We start from the raw sequence: 23,879 nt of genomic DNA, 5'->3' as shown, positions 1-23,879 counted from the left end.
TAAAAACGTTGCTTGTACTGACAATACCTCTATATTCAATAAATATAGGTAACTGGCCTTCTCAATAGGAAATATATTCTTTGTGTTTAGTACACCTTTTGTACAGTGTGATTGGTATACAACAGAAACTGCCTTGAAACGAAGCAAATCCATGGGCCCACAGCTTCAAAGCACAACAGAGAAGTTATAACACCCAAGTTTTTGATAGGTCTTTGCCTCTCTCTTCAGAGCAGCAACCACTGCTTCCAATCAAGCTGTAAAACAACAAAAACAGTGTTCTGTTAAAGCAGATCGATGTTCTTATTAGAAGAAAAATCAGCCACCACCAAATCCTGCCATTTTCTGGATACTTGTGAAATTAAAGACCACCCAGTATAATTACATGGCACAAGCAGCAGCAAATGATCAGTTTTCACATTAATGCACAGCAAGTCTAAGAAAAGAGATTTCTAAGACAATTTTAATTGGGTTTGTGAAATAATAGCCAACAGCAATGCAGGTTTCCCTATAGTGGGCCAAATTGCTAAAAGCAACTGGTGATTTTTGAGTGCCCAAATTAAGACACCTTAGAGGTGTCTGATTTTGAAAGTCAGGCCCTTTTAAAGTGCCAACTTGGAAACTCAAAAATCACCAGTTGTTTTGGAAGATTTGGGCAACTATGCCTTAAACCAGACAGAGGAACTCCCCCTAGTGATAAGAAAGTAAGTGTGACACCCCTGCCTGATGATTCTCTGGTCTTTGAAACAGCACCCTTGTTGGCAGTCTTAGCAAAGGACTTTAACCTTAAATATTTGTTCAGTGAACAGCACACTTAGCCAAAGATTTCGTTCCCATTTACTCATTTTAAACAAATATAGTATTTGTTGGTAAATTACTCACCACTTTAAAAAATATGTATATTGTCCGACACCTATAATATGTCTTAATGTTTAAACAAGATTTTTTTTAAACAGTTTAATTAAATGGGTTTCTGGATTCAAAAACAACATCATGCATTTCTCATCATGCTCTCTCTCTGTATTGGATGTGTTCCCTCCAATTTAGGATGATTATTTGAACACATTAGGTAACAAAGCCATGTTTTCCAATGCCAGTTATCAAAAGAGCAGAATATTTTTAGATTAACATCTGTTATCTAAACAAAAATGCTGTTGGGGGATAAAACCTTTAACTCATCTTTTCAGCAAACATAAGTAGCACTAAACCATCTGCCCTCTTAAACATTGCATCTATTGATGTCTTGACTCAAGATGATACTACCACCACGAAGAAGGTATTATCTTTAAACAAATCTGGGTTCTAATACTGCATATGTCCCTTGAAATTACTGCACACAGAGACACACACGAAAATCTGAAGTAAAAATACAATGTCAATTTAGATTATACATGTTTTACTGAATGCAACGTTAAATGAGCTCAATTTTCTATGAATATGGAAACAGCTTCATGCTGCACTGCTGTGAACAGCTCTTATCTATTAACACTAAATGGGTTAGACATTTTAACACACCTACGGGTCACATTTAAAATGAGGTGTTAAGCTATTTAAATTTTCTGTATGTGAAATAGCTAGTTCAGAAGGAACAATCTGAGGGGCTAAGATTACTACCCACTTGAATGGTCAGAAAAGGTTAGCCACACTGATTTCCCTCAAAGCCAGTCCCAAAAAAAGACAACAAAATAGTCTCGTAAGGAGGAGGGGAGAAAAAAAGGAATCTCTTTCACTACCACCAGGGCCGATGCACGGATGTTTCGTGCCCTAGGCAAAACTTCCACCTTGCACCCCCCTCCCCCACCCTGAGGCACCCCCCCTGCCCCAGCTCACCCCTGCTCAGCGCATGAGCACGCCGTTGCTGTTTCACTTCTCCCACCTCCCAGGCTTGCGGTGCCTAAGCTGATTGGCACCGCAAGCCTGGGAGGCAGGAACAGTGAAGCAGCAACAGTGTGCTCGGGAAGGAGGCAGGGCAGAGGTGAGCTGGGGCGGGGAGTTCCCTTGCATGCCACCCCCCCCTTACTTGCAGCAGGTGGCCCTCCCCACACTCCCCTGCCCCATCTCCCTCCGCCTAAATGCCGGCGATGACCAGGGAGGCCAAAGATCCGGCCTCCACAGTCACTGCCGAAGAAAATGGTGCCCCCCAAATCCCAGTGCCCTAGGTGACCGCCTAGGTCGCCTAAATGGTTGCACTGGCCCTGACTACCGCAAATCACTATTCTTTTTATTGAAACTGACAACTTTAGTCAGATGTAGAATCTAAGATTTGAAGCCCTTTGTTGTACAGTGGTTCCAGATAGGGATGAAGCAACTGTGAATATGGGGGGAGGGGGAAGACAGCAATTAAATGCTCCACCTTGTGGGTACAATAGAAGGTTTAAAAAAAAAAAAAAAAAAAAAATGTTAGTAAACAAAAAATGTTCATTATTTCATATTCTTTGAGCAATTGGATTGAAGTGATATTTAAAAAAAAAAAAAAAAAAAAAAGAGAGAGACAGACAGACCAAGGAACCGACTTGTTTACCCTTATTCAGGGCAGCTTCAGCCCCATTTCCAGCTATTTTCAAGTACAAACAGATGCTGTCACTAGAACTGAAGCTTCCCATTTCCGCAGACAGACATCAGTAGTGGATTGGGGATGCTGACGCTATTAAGAACCCAATGGTGTCCTTTATTGTTTTTCAGCTCTTTGAACTGATTCAAACTGACACTAAGAAAAGCAGAACACACACAACGCAAAACCATATATTTAAGAAGAAATTAAAAACAGACTTTGCAACATTATAAAAAATGCACTCATTTCTTAAATACTAAGGATGAAATCTGGATGGCCTCATCTCTCTTCCTACCCACACCCAAGAAAACAAAATGCTTATTTGTTACTTTTAAAACTTCAGCTCTTCCCTTTACTTTTGTTGCTGAAGAACTACAACAAGCTCTTTGGAAGATCTGAGTCATAAAAATGTAGGACTGTAAGGGACTTCAATAGGTCTTCTAGGCCAGTTCCCTGCACTGAGACAAATAGCTTCAGTTCACCTTTTTTTTTTTAGGGGGGGGGGGCGCGTGCGGAGCGGGGACAGGATGACACAATAGTACTACATTGTTGACTCATATTTACTTTGTGATCCACTATAAACTCCTGATCCTTTTCTGCAGTACCCTTTTCTAGTCTTTTCCCATTTTGTATTTGTGCAATTGATTATTCCTTCTTCTTAAGTGTAGTCCTTATTGAATTTCAGACCATTTCTCCAGCTTGGCAAGATCATTTTGAATTCTAACCCTGTCCTCCAACGCACATGCAACCCCTCCCAACTTGGTACTAATTTGCAAACTTATAAGTGTACTATGTATGCCATTATCCAAATTATTTACAGAGATACTGAATAGAACCAGATGCAGGACAGACCCCTGCAGGACTCCATTCAATATGTCCTTCCAGCTTGACTGTAAACCATTGATAACTATTCTGAGTACAGTTTTCCAACCAATAGTGCACCCACCTTGTCTAAATTCATCTGGGCTAATCTCCCTAGTTTATGAGGTCATGTGAGACAGTATCAAAAGCCTTACTAAAGTCAAGATATATCATGTTTGCTGCATCTCTCCTATCCACAGGCTTGCTACCCTATGAGAGAAGGATATTAAGTTAGTTTGACATGATTTGTTCTTGACAAATCCATATTGACTGTTGCTTATCAACATATCTTCTAGGTGCTTACAAACTGATCTCAAATATTTGCTGTATTATTTTTCTGGGTTAAATTAAACTGACTGATCTACAATTCCCTGGGTTGTCCTTATTCCACTTTTTTATAGATAGGTACTATATTTTTCCTTTGAGTCCTCTGGGAACTCAAAGATAATCAGTAATGGTTCAGAGATCTCTTTGGCTATATCCTTAAATATAGGGTGTATTTCACCAGGCCCTGACAACTAAAAAACATGTAACTTGTCTAATTAATTCTTAACTTGTTCTTTCCTTATTTTACCCTCAGATCCTACCTCATTTACACTGATGCTCACTATGCTAGTTGTCTGAGCACTACTAACCTTTCTGGTTAAAACAAAACTAAAAAAGCACTTAACACACCATCTATTACTCACTGAGGACAAAAAAGAAAATAAGAGAAAACGCAGTAATGGGCCTACCCTATCCTTCGTCGTCTTCTTCCTTCTAATGTAGTTGTAAAATGTTTTCTTTTTACCTGTAATGTCCCTAGGTAATTCAATCTCATTTTGTCCTGGGGGGGGAGGGGGGTTCTAAATGTATCTCTGCATGCTTTTCTTTCTTTTTTTTTTTTTAATATATATTCGTCTTTTGTAATTTAACCAAATTTCCACTTTTCGTATGACTTTTTTGGAGTTTCAGGTTGTTGAAGATCTTCTGATTCTCATATCATCACTTGAGGCTATAATCTAATATATTCCCTTTCTCCCAAAGATTAAATTGAGATGGGAAGGGATACTAACTCAGTGACAGTTCGGGTTAGAGCTACAGGTTACATCGCCATTCAGATCTTGCCAACAACCTCCAGCAAAGAAGTAACTCAATCAAGAAAGGTATATTTTAGGAAATCTGAGAAAGGTCTTATAAATCCCCAAGCAGCAATAATGGATAAAAAAAGGTTATTTGGTACTCCACTTTTTAAAAGACAACACATTATAAATATTAATAATTTATTTTTGGCTCAAGAAACATGAATCTGATTCTGCTGCCTTCTCTAAGTGTGCGAGCTGTTGCTGCTGTCATTCAGCTCAGGTCTTTGCTTGAGCCTGCTAAATGTCATGCTGCTCTCTACTCAGTCATCTGTTGCTCCCCGTCACCATTATCTTCTTCCACTCTCCAATGCTCCTCTCTCTCTTCCTTTTGTGCCACCATTAGTGAGGTTCGAGCAACAATAGTGTTCCAAAAGGGTTGTCAAAAACCTTTTACAATAAAGGGGTCTTCTTTTATTAATAGATTAAAACCCCGCAATATGCTCACCCATCACTGCCACTCATGACACACAGACAGTCCCTGCCACAAGCACCATATATTCTGGCTCAATTTCCCTGTCCAGTCTGGTTAGTTGAGTATTGCCAACTCCAAGTATTTAAAATTCATGAGACTTACAATAAAATGAGAGCTGGCACCACTGTAAAGGTGGTGGAGGGGGTGGGAGAACTAAGGGAAGGAAGAGCAGCTATTTCAGTCCAAAGCATGCTACCAATCCCTTCCAGAAATCTTGCTTCGTTGTTTCCAGCTATGGTTATAAAATAAATAGTTAATAACAATGGTAAATGTGGCTGTAAATGATATTATTGGATGTATTTGTGACCAAGTTTCTCCTAAACACTTGGAATTGGATTTCCAAGAGGGACTGAGCAGTCAAGAGGTACAAGTCATGCTCAGTGTTTCTGAGCGGTGTGGGGAGAGCAGGCAGGGGAAAATCAGGCCTTTAGAATATATATCTTAAGCAGCCCAAATTCCAAAGATAGCCTTGAGTCTCTGACCCAACTTCAGCGCTAATACACTACATTTTCATTGCAACTATAGCAGCCTTCAGTACTTTCAACAGACTTTTTATAGCAACAGAGTGAGGAGTTATTTCAGTATAATGCGATTCCTGAAGCTTGTAGCGGTTCACTGGATCACACAGAATGATACAACGTCTTGTGGTTACAGCTTACTTCCTTAAAATCTATAATTGCTTCATCTTTGTTCCCAGTCTATTTTTACTTATGTTAGTAAGGCTAGAAATGTTCACAAAGCAATCAAAGTCATTCTGTAAGTTTTGAAACCAAGAGCACACCATGTTTAGCTTTGACTGAGGAAACAAACATTTTCTTATAGTAACCCTTATGGAATTGGAAATAACCTTACTATAGTATAGGGAAAATACATTCGTATGCATCCAAAAAACACACCTGTTAAAAAGATGATTAAGGTTGCAAAGTCAAGCTCTCAAAAATCAGGACATGCCAGCATTGAGGTTTTCTGTGCAGGAATATAGTCTTTAATTACATGATCAAATACTACTTTTTTCCCCTTCAGGACCCACCTAATTTGTTAGACAGCAAAGGACTTGTGAGACTCCAGTATCACAGCATGACCTAGTGGCTACAGACCTTTCTGTCTGTCCCCATCCCTCAAGCCACTCCCTTTCCTTTTCTCCTATTCCCACTTCCCCAGCTCCCGCCCTATCCCCTACCCTGTTGCAATCCTGTAGCTCTTGCCCATCTGCTTCCCATCCAACGCCCATCTGTCCTATATTCCCCCATCCTCAGTTTCTGCCCCTCTACCTCTTCTCCCCTTTGTCCCATCCTCCCCTACTGCTTCTTGCTCCTGCATATCTCCTTCCACATTCCTCAACCCTCTGCATGTGCCACTTGACTTCCTCCTCCTCCTGCTCACTGCCTGAATGCCAACAGAAGAGTCTTCTGCTTTCAATTCTGGTGTTGCAGTAGCCCCTAGCAGATAGGAAAAACAGCTACAGGAAAGTTCTAGACTGGTCATGCAGCCTTGGACTGGAATGTGCTCAGTTACTCTCTGGGGATGGGGCATGTGCAGTCCAGTCAGTAGTTAGGAGCAAGGATGGGTGGAGCATACCTAGGGTAATGGAAAGCTTCAGAGAATTTAGCTGCAAGTTAATAAGTCGCTACTGAGCGCATGCAAATTTAGACAAATTTGGGCATATATTTAAGTGGTCAGCAAGAGGTACATCCCGAATTACTAGGGAAAATCCCTTGCCAAATTTCAAGTCCTTGCTACAAAGCATGAAGGTACTAAAAATTCTCAACCAAAAGGGTAGAGTTTTAACTTTCTGTATAGCCACATTTATTTTTTTATATATATTATATATAAAGTCTTTTCCATAACGGAATAGGCAGATGATTATCTCTCCCCCATTCCAGCTTCTCTTCATGCTCCCCATATAGCAAATATTATGCAAGCATATTAATTAATCAAATGAGAGTCAAGTCATAGTGTATTTAAATCCCGCTTCCTTAGCAGATGAAGTTGAAAGAAGGGGAGGAGAAACGTCAGAGTGAATTACACCCTCACCCTTTCCTGCACCCCAACACTCTGCCCCAGCCTGGAGCCCTCTCCTACACCCAAAGGCCCTCCCAGAAAGAAACTAATATAACAGCTGTTCTAAGGTAAGAAGTAGGCTATTTGGAATTAACTATATTCTACATGCTTTAAGACTGAAATGTAACCACAGAATGGCTTTATGTTAATTAAAAGGCAAGTTTAGTATATCATTAATAGCCTCAATGCCATAATTGTGATCATTTTGTTTTAAATTAGGAAAAAGACTGGTATACAGGGCTCTCAGGAGAGTTAATCTGGCCCTGTGTGTGAAGCAGCTCCAATAGCTCTCACCTTCAGCCCCCAACTTAAACCTCTCCAGCACATCATCAAAGATCTACAACCTAACCTGAAAGATGATCCCTCACTCTCACAGATCTTGGGAGACAGACCTGTCCTCGCTTACAGACAGCCTCCCAACCTGAATCAAATACTCACCAGCAACCACAGACCAAAAACACTAACTGCTGCAAGTTAATAAGTCGCTACCGAGTGCATGCAAATTTACACAAATTTGGACATAATTTTTAAGTGGTCAGCAAGAGGTATATCCCTAATTACTAATTGTTGCAAGAAACCTATCCTTGCAACAAAGCCCGATGCTAACTCTGTCCACATATCTATTCAAGGGACACCATCATAGGACCTAATCACATCAGCCACGCCATCAGGGGCTCTGTCACCTGCACATCTACCAACGTGATATACGCCGTTATGTGCCAGCAATGCCACTCTGCCATGTACATTGGCCAAACTGGACAGTCTCTACGCAAAAGAATAAGTGGACACAAAACTGACACCAGGAATCATAACATTAAAAAACCAGTAGGAGAACACTTCAACCTCTCTGGTCACTTCGTAACAGACTTAAAAGGTGGCAATTTTGCAACAGAAAAGCTTCAAAAACAGACTCCAATGACAAACTGCTGAACTAGAATTAATTTGCAAGCTAGATACTATTAACTTGGGCTTGAATAGAGAGTGGGAGTGGCTGGGTCATTACACAAATTGAATATTTCCCCATGTTAAGAATTCTCACACCTTCTTGTCAACTGTCTGGAATGGGCCATCTAGATTATCACCACCAAAGTTTTTTTTTTTCTCCTGCTTGTAATAGCTCATCTTAATTAGCCTCTTAGAGTTGGTATGGCAACTTCCACCTTTTCATGTTCTCTATATATATGTGTGTGTGTATGTATCTCTTCTTACTATATGTTCCAGTTTATGCATCTGATGAAGTGGGCTATAGCCCATGAAAGCTTATGCTCAAATAAATTTGTTAGTGCCACAAGTACTGCTTTTCTTCTTATAGAAGTCAACACTGTATTTGTCCTAGGACAATTCTAAGCAATAATACATTAGGAGTAGTCATACAGTCTATTTTACAAAACATTCATCTGCCAAAACATTTGAAAAAGTCAGTAGGATTAAGTCAATTCACTGAACACCTTAAAATAAAGTTATTTCATAGATCTGTAACTTTATTTCTCACACACACACACACACACAAGTTTATACTCTGTCCCCTTTTTATATTCATTACAGTCAAGGTCCTGTGCATGCTTGACCTAAATTCCATGGCAAAACACTTGGATTATGTGTGGCACTCTGAAGATTCTCAGTGGGAAAGCTGCTGAAGTAAGAGAAGGAGAGTTTATATTCACAAACACAAATACTACAGAAACTTACAAGCATGATAATTTTATACGTGGGTAAAGTAATAAAAGGAATACTGTATATTTCTGTCATTAATTGAATATTTCAATTACAGTAATCTATATGACCAAATGCTATTGTTCAAATACCTCATAGTACAATTTTTACTCAGACTTATATGCATGCATAATTAAAACAACATATCCATTGAAATTCTGGGGCACAAAATTAATTGTGCACAATCACCTTTCACTTTTGTTTTTCTTGATTTTTTAGTAGGGCTGTCAATGAATTGCAGTTAATTCGAGTGATTAACTCAAAACAAATTAATTCAATTAAAAAAATCATGATTAATCAGTTTTAAATCACACTGTTAACCAATAATATAGTACCGAATTTAAATTATAAATATTTTGGATGCTTTTCTACATTTTCAAATACGGTAAAAGCTGTTTTATCCAACACTTCACTAATCAGAAAGCTCTATAAACTGGCATTTCTTATCTTCATTGAAGGTTTATAGTCTGATTGGCGAGGGGCGGGCAGGGAGTTTGGGTATGGGAGGGGGCACGGGGCAGCAGGTTGTGGTGAGGATGTGCGGGGTGCCAGATCTGAGGGAGCACTCACCTCAGGTGGCTCCCCACAAGCAGCGACCTGTCCCGCCTACTCCTAGTGGAGATGCAGCAGGCAGCTCTGCGCACTGCCTCTGCCCCATCTTGAGTGCTAGCTACGCAGCTCCCATTGGCTGTGAAAATAGGTGTTTGGATGGCACTGTGGTAGCCAGCATTGCAAGGTATTTATATGCTAAACATTTATGTCCCCTTTATTATAATTTTTACAGTGCAAATATTTAATAAAAATAATATAAAGTTAGCACTGTGTACTTTGTATTCTGCCTTGTAATTGAAATCAATATTTTAAAATGTAGAAAAACATCCAAAATATTTATAATAAATTCAAATTGGTATTCTATTATTGTTTGAGTGTGCTTAATTGTGATTAATCTTTTTTAATCTTGTGATTAATCACTATTAATTCTTTTAATCGTTTGACAGGTTGTTGTTTTTTTTGTTTTTAAAAGTTTAATTGTATACTCTTATGGTACTGACGTCCTTAATTTTGGGTGTGTGAACAGTCCCATTAGGATTAATGTAAATCCTAAATTCACATGCATGTAATATTCACTTGCTTATCTGTTTGCAAGATCAGGGCCTTAATGTTTAATTAACACTTGGTGGGGGGAAACAGGAAGTAAAAAACAAAAAGAGAAGAAACCTGCTAGGTTTATAATTAATCTGTACCAGTCAGTCCAAATACAATATCTGTTAGTATTGAAAATTGCTGACTGAAATCTGTAAAAGCACAAATTAGGAGTTAGGTGCCCAATGCCATTCACTTTTTATGGGAGTTGAGGGGAAGTTTTTCAAAGTGTAAAATGGCTATTAGACACTCACATGTGTGTTCATTCCTGCACAAATGCACACACTTGTAAATACGAGCAGCCAGTGACCTGGCAGTTGAGGGAGGCCCCCAGCCCCTCCCCTTATGCCCAAGGCCCTGCATTCCCACCATGTCCCCTAGCTCTCGCGATGGGAGGGCTGCAACCAGTGCCCCCACCTCTGGCACACAGAGCAGTGCGGCCCCAACACCAGCCAGCCTCAGGCAGCCTGAGTTAGCTGGGCAGAGTGCTGGGAACTGCAGGAGGGGGCCTGGCCTGGGAACGGAGTCTGGGAGGGGCAACGCTAGGGTGTTTGGGGAGGCATAGCTTCCCCTGTCTCCAATACCCGCTACCCATGCTTATAAGCATGCATTTTAGTTTCCTGTTTGCCTGTGGACTGAACTGAGAGAGTACACACATTATTCAAGGATTAGAAAACTGGTTTTATTGCACTTTCCCACTAGAGAGTTTCTAATAATCCTCTGATGATTTAGAGTATAATATTGGTCCAGGTCTTGCTCTTCTCAAGGTTATTTTTGTTTAAAGAGATTAAGAGATTGAATTTTCATTGACAGATACATTCTTAACGCTAAACAACATTTTCACTGCCCTGCCCCCATAACATGATGGAGTTTGTACACACAATCTGGTTACATAACAAATGGAAGACTAATCCTCTTCTCATCACCAAATGCATAGTGAATTATATCAAAAGCCTAAATTCAGAGGGATCTGAACCCTCACTCTAATGTGCTACCTGGTATATCCTGACCATCCAGTTACAAAAGCTTTCTCAGTTATTGTACTGCAGGCTACAAGAGCAAACACCTGCATCCACTGCCTAAAGGAAATGCTAAGCTTCAAATGAAAAAGGAAAATTTCCCCTTTGTTTTGCCCATGTCCTAACATAATATTCCAAATAGGTTGGCTGTACTCTACAAACAGGTAAAGATGTGGGTAGATGGATGTTCTAACCTCATCTCCAACATGTTTCTCTCCAGGCTTTTTGGCTCAAAGCCTTCCATCTGAGGCTGAGTAATAAGACTTGTGTTTGAAACTCTTAAATTAATATTTAGCCCACATAGGAGCCAAACATGGGAAGTTTTGATCTTTATAAAACAAAATTTGAAAACAGGTAAAATTTTTTTACCATTTTCTAATGGCATTCTATACCAGCCCAGAAAGCAATTCAATACTAGTTCATGAACAGGGGTTTGATAGCCATCTATTAAACCCAATCAGAATGTTTCTCTGTTTACTAGTATCTTTAGTCACAATATCTATTCTTATTTGGATCAATCACTTCCATAGCCAGTCCCATAAAACAATTAGGATAGGATTATTGAGCTACTATCTCCCACTCTTGTACCCAACACCATGAGTCAACATCTTCTAACATAAATTTACAACACTGTTGATCCAGATGAAGAATTCATGGCAATCTTCCAGGCTTCCCTCTGTTACTCCCTTTCTCCTGGTGCCCTGCTGGATGTTTATGCAGAGTCTGCTATGCAGCTAACAATCTGAATCTTTCCTGCTAGCCCATGGAAACTCTGAAGCAATAGCATTACATGAGAAGAATAGTTTTAATCAGAATCCTGATACATTAAAATCTTTGCAGGTGCCAGCAGCTCCTTGGTCTGCTCAAAATAAAATATGTTGTAACAGCTCTTCAGTTCAAACCCAAAATACTTTTTAATACCACTAATTGGGTTACTGCAGACAGACAAATTAGGTAGGCACTTTAATGAGTCATCAAACGGGACATAGAAGGAGCTGAAATCTACAATATGGAAAAAATGATGAAGTAATGGATTCCAGGACTGATAGCAACCCACATCCAACCTGGAGTTCATCTGCACAGGCCTAAGAACCACATTAGCAAAGCTAGTTTTCAACATGACTCAAAAGTGCTTCAGCATGGCTTGTCCAAACACTGTATAGGACCAAACAATCTTTTAACAGTAGTTTTAAACTGTGTTTAAGATTGATACTGCTAACATGGTTCTCAACCCGAGGGTGATGAAGCCAGTCTCTGCAAATGCACATGGTTTCAAAATGAACACAATTTGAGTGCTGCCGTATACTCAAAAAAACCTCCACAGAACGTGTTGAATAACCAGAGTTGCTGTTTTTCAACCATTATTATCCATGACCTGGATGTACAATATGTGGGCACAGCACCTGCAACCACTCATCATAAAAACTCAGGTTCTATGTCTTATTTACAAATTCCTATCCCTACTGGTTCCTATAGGCTCATCAAGACCTTGAATAAATATATTCACAAGGAACTAATTCAGTCATACACATTGTAACATGGCATAGCACAACAACAGTACACTAAATCTCTCTTTTACAGCACAAGCCAGGTTACATTGGTTTTCCCTGGGATCTTGCTTTGTCGCCAGTACTATTCCTGTATTATTCTATTGCAGACTCCAAACGTGGTACAGAATCTTTTATAACATAGCCACTCCAAAATTAGAGAAGAGTGTCCCAGGATCAGTTCCCATTTTATCCATGTGATCATTAATAAGTACTTGTATGCAAGAACAAAATATTTCATCTGGTTTTAAAAGTACAGGCAACACTCACATTTCTGGCAACTCCTATGTTGGATTTTCCAGGTCCTCACCAGCTCTCAGCAAGCTATTTCATTCTGCTCAATGGTTTACTATTATTTCTGTGGTAATTTCTGGTGGGAAATCTGCATTCCTTGCCAAGTTCTCACATCAGAAACCAGCAGCTAAGACTGTCTAGTCTCAAAGTCATTCTGATGCCTCTTGGGAAGGTGTTACTGAGGGTTTCCTTTGTTGGTGCAGATTGTAATATTGGTCTTTATAACCCAACATAGTAAAACTGCTTCAATTCAAATTGTTGCACATTTTATTTGCCATTTAAAAAAAAAGTAGTAAGTCTGGGTCCATCTCTACCGGAAAATACATTTTCAAGTCAGTGATTCTTGTTTATAGCACCAACCCCAACTTGAGGTTTTGTGCAGTCACAAATCCACCAGTTACATATTGTTTCATTCTGGGGAGAGTGATACAGGACACTAACACCAGTTTAATTAGATCTGCTATTTACTTGGAGTATGTCCAATTTTAATTTCAAAACATTTTTATATCACGTCTTTCTGAGGTTTCAATTGTATAGTTAAAACCCTTTTCATAACTCTCACTACTCTATTTTCTCTCTGGTACAGGCAAAAATACTGCTTTCTTCCTCCTCACCTATAGCATCAGTGGATCATTTTCATTCACATGTAACTTTCCTCAGTGGATGCACAGGAAAAGAAATCTCTGTAAAGCAATGAGCTGTGGCCTCAGATCCATAGCACTCAGTATAGCTGAAAAGGAGTCAGAGTCCCCACTTCATACACAGAGCAAAACAAATATTTCAAACACTGGCATCTTCCTTCCCTTTTACTGCTTCCTGATTTCTAGCTCTGAAATTTCTTTTCAAAACTTACTGGGGAGTGGGAAGTAATTTGTTCTCTCTTAGACATTTATAATATCTATATTGATTAGTACAATAAGAAAACAGCCTCAAATCAAACAAAAAAGATTATGCAAAATGACGCTGACATTGTGGATTCCAATGTTTCTGGAATATTTCACTTATGATGGTCCTAATGGATGAGACCATCTACTTTAGTGACTTGTCTCTGACAGTGACCAATACATGATACTTCTGGATAATAGACAATTATGGAACCAATGGGGAAGTTTTGTCCCAGCCTCAAGCAGTTGGTTGTTTTATGTTTCACTGAAGCTTTATTCTCCATTCAGTGGAGTCCAGTGTCACAGATATCAAGAAAGAAAAGATAGAGGGGAGGGTTTTTTTTTCTTTCCTCTAAGTTAAAAAGCAAGGTGGTGATATGGAAGAGGCCTGTTGAGTTTCCCTTCACTCCTGGAATGCTCCTGATTTCCCTGCTCTCTCCCAGTCAGAAGCCCAGGAGTCTGAATCACCTGGTAAACAAAGGACTAAAACAGGTTCTGGGGTGGATCCTGTATCCACAAATACTCCTAGTGCACGTGGTCACTACTGGGTGGTTCCAGTCTGTGGCCAGAGGTTAGAAGTATGTAGGTAGACTCAACTTCCTGTGTGACCAGAGAAGTGAGTGTGTTACACTTTCACAGGAGGAGCAGGGCTGAAGGAACAGCAACAGTGGCAGAGAAGGGGCCGGATGTGGCCTCTAGAACTGTTGCTCTCGGGGAGGGATTGGTAGATGTGAAATAGACCCCAGGAGGGAGTCTCCCCACAAAGCAAGCAGGACCCTCAGGGCTGCTCCTGCCTGTGGCTCCTGCAGGGTCTGTCATATTATTAATGGAGTTAACCTGGCATTTTCCATGGTTTGGCTAAGACAACACATTCCCTTCTCCCCACCCTTCACCTCAGTGTCCAAGTTTCTCCCAGGCTGTATTTATATTTGAGTTTCACAGGGATTCCAAGGCACCTACAATGTCTAGTAAAAGTCTTTATTTTTATTGACCTTTACAGCGTGCCCATCACTAGCAGAGAAACAGGAGGAGAAAATTTAAAATGATTTTTCAGTTGAGAAGGAAAGATGTGCCAAAGTAACAATGTATAAATATGCAAATTGTGCAGTTACATGATTTGCACTTCTTGCCCTTCAAGAATGTTCAATGCCTCCTTTCTATGTACAATTTACATACTAATAAATATGGCTGACTGTTTGAAAACTTGCCCAAGTTGCCCTCCTGCAATACCCATACTCTTGGAAAAAAAATCATTATTCAATTTAGGTATCCTGGTGTCAAATGATGCCATTTTGTTCACACATACAGTAAGCCAGTCTTTTACAGGGCATAGTACTGGATTTTGCCAGGATCCTTTATACACAATATTTCTAATGCAATCCACTCTTTTTAATTTTAATAAAAATCTTGAAAATATTAATACTTGTATTTACTACTGCACCTACTATGCCCTCTACCTCCTAATTGCTTATATACCTGGGCTAGCCAGTGTTTTCAACCTCGCACTGTAAAGTGCACCAAAATACATTTTTAGTTATTGTCTGTGGGCCATATCCACAACACTGGGACCTAAATTACCCCGGATCAACAACACATTTCTTAACATAGCCAATAGGTATTTATACAAAGAGTGAAGGGAGAATATGGCCTTACAGCACATAGCAACAATCTTTCAGTTACCAAAGTTACTGTTGCATTCAAGAGGGAAACATGATTTTCAGCCGCATTGCTTTTTCCCACCCTTTATTTGACCATTTGTTCATACAGATGTCTGACAACCTCCACCCCAATAACTAACTATCACAAATTAGCGAGCACCTATATTACTTAAAAAATACTTACTCAATCCATGCCCAACTTGCTGAATTGGGGTCTTACAGTTTGTACACTGACATAATCAGGACCGGTGCTAGGGGTTTGAACGCCTTAGGCGGACGGCAATTTCGCCGCCCCGCGCGCTGATGCCGCGGCTCCGGTGGAGCTGCCGCAATGGTGCCTGTGGAGGGTCCGGTGGTCCGCGGCTCTGGTGGAGTGCTGCTGGCCGCCCCCTCTGCCAAAATGCCGCCAACCAAAAATTCTGGTGCCCTAGGCGATTGCCTAGGCTTCCTAAATGGTAGCACCGGCCCTGAACATAACCAAGTATTTCCTTCAATTATCTTTATTATTTATACTATCCTTTTAAAAAACACCACACACACACACAAAACCCCACCACCTTTTGCAAAATGACATAAGTCTACCAAATCTTATGAAGATGCTAGTCGTCTCTAGCATATGACTATTAATTAGTTTATTCCTTATTTTTAATGTGAATTAGTGAGAAATATGATTTTCCTGGATGGTTACTAGCATATAGGAATGTATCCAAGTATCCATTTTACTGTAGCACTGAGTTATCTTTTGCATGGATATATCTTTTCTTATGAGTGGAAGTTTAGGAGAGGATGCGTTAACGCTCTCTACTGCACTTTCACCTAACTCTTCCCCCGCAAATGCATTCTATTTATTATAAAAAGCAACAGAGTCCTGTGGCTTATAAGGTGCCATAGAACTCTGTCGCTTTTTACAGATCCAGGCTAACACGGCTACTCCTCTGATACTTTCTATCCATTATGTTTATTTTGTGAACAAACTAAGAGGCAGTTAACATATCCAGACCTCAGCATCAAATATGCCACAGAATCAAAGCTTCCTCCTATAGGTAATCCTACAGAATGCTATACTTCTTCCAAGTACTCAGACTAGACGCAGAGAGCTGGCAGTTCAGGAAAATTACTTCAAACCTGGGGGCTGAAGCCTCCTTATTTTCACTGCCAAGCTAGGAGTGCCTTATGACAGCAAAGCTGTATTTTCTGGGATCAGGCAACAGCACAGAAATTGTTGGGGGTGGGAAGAGAAAAAACTTGCTTGAAGAAGGTTCTGAGATGCAAGAAGACTAGCTCAAAATGCACAGCCTCATTATGCTGGGATATAGATCTCCATAGCCGGCTTGTAAATATTTTCTTATTTGTTGTGCTTTGCTTTCACCCCGAAACGGAGGACATTCATCACAAATGACAACCTGACTATAAAGACTTATTCATGGTTCTTTCAGAACAATAACTCTCAATGTAAATGCAGGGGGAAAAGATCAAGAGAGTTGCTAAATGCTGTGCTTACAAAACTATGTACTATTAAGATTGAATGTTAGTTGAGAAAAATCTATTACAACATATCACATTTTCTAATGTAATTTAGTGCTCACCTATATAGCCATATGACTTTCATAGCTATAAATTTGATTTTCACTATGCGACTATAAAAAAAAATTCATTAAGGCAACATTTTACTTTAACTTAATGGATGATTCACTAAAGGAATCAGGATAAAAAAAATCACTAGGTCCAACTGTTAAAATTAGCACTTGACAGATTAGGGTCATAAAAATCAATTTTTTTTTGGAAAAGGGATTGTATCTCCTTGAATTATTGCATAAGAGCTAGCACAACTGGGGCCCAAAACTACCTGGGACCTTATGGGACTACTGCATAACTAATAAGATAAAATACATCAGTCTGAACAAAGGCACTTCGGTTCAAAGTCATTGCAAGTTGCACGACAAATTCAGAAACCCAACAGCCTGAACTCAGGTCTTGGCAGATAAATGGCCCCTTAGCTCAAATCAACAGAATATTTTTGTAAGCCTACATATTTGGTTTAATTATTTGGGATTTCATTTTTTTTTTTTATTTAAAGGAAAGAAAAAGGAAATAGCCCTTTCAGTTTCCTCTGATGGCCCAGTCTACTCATACTAGAACATGCAAAGCTAATCCTTAAGTATGCCTAGGAGCAGGCCACTGGCTCACTACTTCCATCTCAGTGGAGTAATGGATACCCTGCATGCTGTACAGTAGTATGCAGGATGGTTCACCCTCTACATGATGCACTCTGTGAAGCAAAAAAACAGTTGGCACTGAAAACAGGTTGACAAAGACCTAAGGAGCGAAACCTCACACAAACTCCTGAAAGAGGGCTAAGCAACTATTTCAACTCCAGTCCAGGAGTATCTGCCCTTACTTAGTTTTGACTAGGTGCTTGATGCTATTACAGTCCCATGTCACTCCAACAGTGAGTGAGACAGTCTGTTAAATCTTTTGTTTCAGGGTCCCTGTGAACATTTTTTTTTTTTAAATGAGGGCAAGTAAGGGGGAAGGTTTGCCCCCAAGTAGCGCTCCAAAGTTCTCTCAGTTACAGTGAATAATTAACACAATTGGTTCCCCAACACCCTTAAAACTCTCAGTATTGCCCTGATGCACACAGCTTTAATCACAAATAGACCTGATGGCAAGAATGTCTCATACACACTCCCCCTGCCAACATCCCTTGTGGCTGCAGACTTGCTAGCTGTTTCAATGGGACCTGTGACTTAAGTATTTGTTAATGAAATAAAAGCAAAAAACTGCAAGGAGTTATCTTGGATAAGTTTCTAATAAATCATTAAAAAAAAATCCACCCAAATGCCAGAGAGTTAGATTCCCAAGTTTGCCAGCTAAAAACAAAAACTTGGGTAATCGCACTGAGAAATACTATGCATATTTATTACCCCCTTCAGCACAAGCTCTATTTCTGAGGTGGCAGAGCTCACATTAGAGTGGTGGGGGCTGGTGCAGAACACAGAGCCAAACTGTGAGCTGAGTTACAGCACTGTACAATTTAATAATTTTCAACAGCTTTACACCACTGCAGTTAAGAATAGAATCTGGCCCACAACATACAAGCAGTGTGAAATATTCCCAGAAGCCCTTTTCAATGCCAGATACACACCTTTGTTTTCAATCAATATTGGTGCATTTGTGTGTGTGCATGAGTGCTTTTACTTCAGAAAGTAGGCTTTCCCCTACCCACAAAAAAGCCCTAACATTAACAACAAACCTTTTAAGAAAAAAATATATCCCTAAATAAAATAGTCAAATTTCTTGTATCTATAGTTCATTAAAAGTAGTAAAAACAAAATTAGATCCAGTCAATGTCATTTCATGTAATTATTCACATTTGAATAGTCAGGTTCTCTCTTTCAACAAGAGCTAAAGCAGCCAAGCATGTGGTCTTCTTTAATGACTAGTTCTAGCCAGTTACCGTACACCAAGGATATAGTAGAGCCGGAGTCTCATACATACATAGATCCAAGTCAAATGGTCTGGTTTTAATACACCCTATTGTAGCTCTGATCTCGTTTCCCCACCACCACTCTTTTTTTACCCTCCCAATAAACAGCTCACCACTCAACCTGAACAATTAGTTTCTAGCTTACCCAAAAGCAGGTTGTGTTTCAGGTCTAGCTCCTCAAAAAGAGAGTCATGTGAGGAAATATAGTTGAAGAGTCATTCCAGTCTTACAGTTCTAATGAAGATTCAGACAAATAGTGATCAGGAGACCTAGAACTATTTGGGTAGCATTACATTACTGAAGTTGTAAAAGGACTGCACATCTCAGAATCCCCCAAATGTACAGTTTTGAAACAAAAATTTTAGGGTAACACATTAGTGCTGCATTAGTATTTATTTCATGAGCCTCGTCACTGTCCTTTTTCAAACACATATGATAGCTAAACTATCGGTGATTGGTTTTGCATTTCTTTTTCTTGATAAAAGGACACTTTTTACTTTACTGTTGACAAACAACACTTACAATTTATCAATAGCTTTTAGAGCCCAAAATATCATTAGTGTTATATACACATTTTTCCTGATGTATATTTTTAAGTCCACATTGAGGATACCATATGCAGTAGGAAATACCTTGCAAAACAACAACATTTTGTGTGCGCGCTCAGTGGCCTTCTGAAGCAAACAAACTTTATAAACATTTCAGACAAAACAATCACGGGACTCAGCTTCAAATTCTCATTTACACTAAGGTCCCTTTACAAATGTCTGGCATTGTACAGAGGCCTTAAAGTGACATTACATTTACTGCCAAAGTGCTGTAAAGGAGCACTAGTGTAAAAGCAAATCAGGCTTTAAGCCCACAAAAGTGATTAACAATAATGAAAAACCCCTGAAGGCAATTATTCTGAGAGAGAGAAAGAGAGAGAGAGAGAGAGACAGAAAAAAAAAACCAAACATTTAAAATGCATGTGTCTAATTCAAATAGATTCAAACAATCTAACAAGTACATTGCAGTCAGGCCAATAGCTGTTTGTTTTGTTTTGTTTTAAACAAAATTAGTTACCATTTCAAATGACTGAGTGAATCCCTAAGGATATGATTTTTAGTAGAAAGCTTTACCATCTCTTTTCCTATCAAATTTGCTAAGGTTAATACTATGATACATTCAGTTAAAAAAAAGAGCTAATAATTTTGATAAAGGCCTATGTCCATTATTCTAATGTTGAGGAGCAACAATTCCACTTTTCCACCATAAAATCTTTATTAATGTCAGGACAATAATTCAATAAGATACTCAGAAACTGCAGGATCTGATTACTTTTATTCATGTCCTGCTCCAGTCCCCCTGGGATCACAAGTGAAAAATAATGCTCTCGTTGCACATCATGTTGAAATCTAGACTCCTGTAGTTACTGTTTCTGCAATTTCAAACAGCGATCTGTTTAAAAAATGGATCCACTGTCTTAATTTCAGAATGATCTATAAACTAGTCCCCACAGCATACCTAGTCAGTGCATCAAACTCCTGGCATTATGGTTTGTTTATAAAGAATTTAAATGACAAAAATATGCAAACTTGCTTTCTTGGCAACCTATAATGCATATGTTTTCCTAAAATGACACCTGACCACTAGCTATTTATTTTTAAACTATACTAAGAAAATTTCCTTAAAATCAATTCTATCAAAAATTAGGTGGAAAAAAACAGAAAATGAATATTACCATTACAATTTCAACTGCTCAGTACTATTTATGTCTATGTTAGAACAGCCTTAAAACAGACTACGTGAATCATTATAAAAATCACAGGGCACACAGCCTAAATACAATATACTGTAAACTAAGCCAGTCATGTGCTCACAACCTGCTGTCATTAAAATCAGTATCAGAAGTAATGTGGAATATTCGACTTGATTCTATATAGAATGCAGAATATTATGTACTGACTGCAACTGCTGTATACCAAGATGTAGTGCTCTAGACAAGATACTTAGATGTCAAAGAGACATAAGAAACCATAAAAATTATTTGCTTAAAATGTATTCAGTAATCTCAATCTCTCAATTGCACTTAAGATTTCTGGAAATAAAATATACATTTTTTTTTCAACAAAAAGCACACACTTCAAGAGTCAGGGAGATAGCATACTTTATTTATAGAAATGTTACTGTGAAGGATGCTCAGTGGGAATATTTTTTAGTACAAAGCAAGGGAAGCTTTTCTGCTACTATATGAGAGAATAGGGGCAGCTTCTGGGAAAGCTGATGTTACCTTTATTTCCCATTTTCTTTCACACCATTTGCTATTATTTACACTTTTCTGTCAATTTGCAGGCAATAAAAAGGACAATAGTATGTTCTTTTACACATAAATTTTAGTTCTAGTTCTTTTATTTTAAACATAACCATCCTGCATAACATGAAAGGCATAATCACCCTCTGCTTGCAAAGACAGCGGGCATATGCATGCAAATGAGGGTCACAGTAATTTCCGTGACAGACAGAGCTACTGCTGCATTGGACACTACTCCTTTCACAATTACAGTCTTTAAATTGTTGGAGGCATAGGGAATAAAAACCAAGAAGTGCTTACAGGATGAGAAAAAAAAATCTGTAAGAAAAGAGAAGCTATCCATGGAAAAAGAGGACCTTAAAATAAACCAGAATATTTGAGTTTTTATCATAACTAAAATCTATTCTAAAAGCATAGCAATAAGGGGAAAGAGGGAGAGAAAATTAGTGAAAGAGTTTGTGGGATTTTTTTAAATTATAAACCTTTATTATTAATACACTAGTGTTAGCAAGTATATGCGCATTATTTCTTGGGAAAGGATTTAGAAACTCCAGTATAAAATAGAGGTGGCTCCAAAATGCAAAATTCTGATATGGGGAGATTTGAAATCAGATCCAAATTCTGCAGTGAAGATGGGGAGGGATTTGAAAATGGGCATTGATTCAATCTAATGTAGATGGGACGTGGAATTCAGATCAAGATTTGGGTTCTGATTCCAAAGTTCAGATGGAGGATTTTTGCTCAAGCCTACTGCTAAAAAAAAGTACTTATTGAATTACAAAAAATCATGACATACATAATAGTTTAATCTGAATAAACACAAATCCAGGAGTACTGTGCTGTTCTACAAGAATAGGTAGTGAAAAGGACTAGAAACAAAAAGTTAAACTGTCACATTGCACTATGAAAACTGAGTGAAGTACAAAGGGTAAAGAAGGAGCACAAATGGTAACACGATGAAAAATATGATTATCATCTTGGCTATAAACAAGGAGATATTTTAGTTACCTTTTTATGAAAGAAACAGAATTGTTGATAGTAAAAATTATTTCCTTCGTTATATATGATTTTTTAAATCATGGCAATGTTTCTTTAAGAAAGCAAATTAGACCCATTACTTTATAAAGGTACTAAAAAAAAAGTACTGGCAGCATTTTTGCAAACAGTATTGAAAGATGTGTAAGTCAAAATCATGTATTCAGTATGACCTCCATCTCCTTCCAAAACTAGCCTGATGTTAGCTTGTGTGTTTGATTGACTTAATCTTACAAAAGAATATTTGTGTAAACTTTGTTTGTAGTACTTAAGTATCTTATAACTTGCATAGTTTTCCAAAACATCGAAGATGTATTGAAAATTAGGCAACATAAGTGACAGAAAGGTGACACAGGAGTGATCTATTTGTTGAAGGCTCAACTTAAACAAAGACCAACCCCCCCCCACACACACACACTTTCTCTCTCCCCCCAAAAAACAGAGGAAAATAAGGGGCAGTAAATACAGAACATTCCAATCAAACTGCATACTATATTAAGCATTTCTAAGCTTTCTGACCAGGGCCAGCTCTAGGCACCAGCGCTCCAAGCATGTGCTTGGGGCTGCACTTTCCAAGGGGCGGCATTGTGGTTTTTTGTTGTTGTTTTTTTGCGCGCGCTTGGGGCGCAAAAAGCCGGGAGCCAACCCTGTGCGGAGGTGAGCTGCGGCAGTGGGAGCTGCGGGGAGGGCCGCAGGAAGTAACCCTGTGGAGGGGGCAGACGAACCACTCCCCACCCAGCTCACCTCCGCTCCACTGCTGCCTGCTCTTCCAAGCATGGCGCTGCTCTGCTTCTCCTCCCTTCCCAGGCTTGTCACACAAATCAGTTGTTTTTCAGCAAGCCTGGAGGGGAGAGAAGTGAAGTGGAGTGGCGGCGGGGCGCTCAGGGGAGCAGGCGGAGCGGAGGTGAACTGCGGCGGTGGGGGGCGCGGGGAGGGCCGCAGGAAATAACCTGAGGGGGGGCAGATGTCCCGCTCCCCTCCTAGTTCACCCCCGCAGAGCATGCTGCTGTTCCGCTTCTCCTCCCTCCCTCGCAGGCAATCCTGGGAGGGGAAATGCAGCACACCCGGGGGAGGAGGCGGGGCCGGGGATTTGGGGAAGGGGTTGGAATGGAGTGGGGAAGGGGCGGAGCAGGAATTTTTTTTTTGCTTGAGGCAACAAAAAACTTGGAGCTAGCCCTGTTTCTGATGTAATGCTATAAGATGCCTAACAGGCAAGCTCAGTGAATGCTTTCCTAAATACATTACACCTGAATGAGTTACACAATGTAGCCTGCATGGCAAACAGGCCAAAACCACCAAGTTTTACATCATGAGCTTTTAGAGTCTGTTTTCTGCAGAGTGGTCCTTCTTGAACTCCTGATTCCATTTTGTACCACATGCCTCTTTTTGTAAGGGGAACTAATAGTGCTACTGTTAAATATGTAAACGTGTCTAACATCAAGTAGGTCCAACAGATCCACTATTTTGGAGGGGTTTAAAACTTGGAATAAGTAGATGCTGGCCAATCAATCTATATTGTGAGACTTGATGCATATTTACTACATTTTACTTCATATTTGTACAGTGCCGGGCACAACTGAGTTCCAATCCCAACTGGGTCCTGTAGGCACCACTGCAACACAATACCTACACACACACTAGAAAGTTTCTTTTCTGAACTTTCTACATGCCAAGAGAGACAACTTACCTGTGGCAGAACATTTGAGAACAGTTTGCAACTATAAATTCTCAATATATTTA

At 39.4% G+C, this 23,879-nt stretch overlaps 1 protein-coding gene across 1 annotated transcript in view; it reads right to left on the bottom strand.

The window, feature by feature from the left end:
* The window catches only part of FMN2 (formin 2), a 238,261-nt gene that overhangs the window by 212,383 nt on the left and 1,999 nt on the right, over positions 1-23,879 (bottom strand). The window lies entirely within an intron of this gene.

Source organism: Chelonoidis abingdonii, chromosome 3 (assembly GCF_003597395.2).
Source record: "Chelonoidis abingdonii isolate Lonesome George chromosome 3, CheloAbing_2.0, whole genome shotgun sequence".
Classification (NCBI taxonomy): Eukaryota; Metazoa; Chordata; order Testudines; family Testudinidae; genus Chelonoidis; species Chelonoidis abingdonii.
The sequence above is the reverse complement of the archived record's forward strand: the minus strand, read 5'-3'. Positions and strand labels throughout refer to the sequence as shown.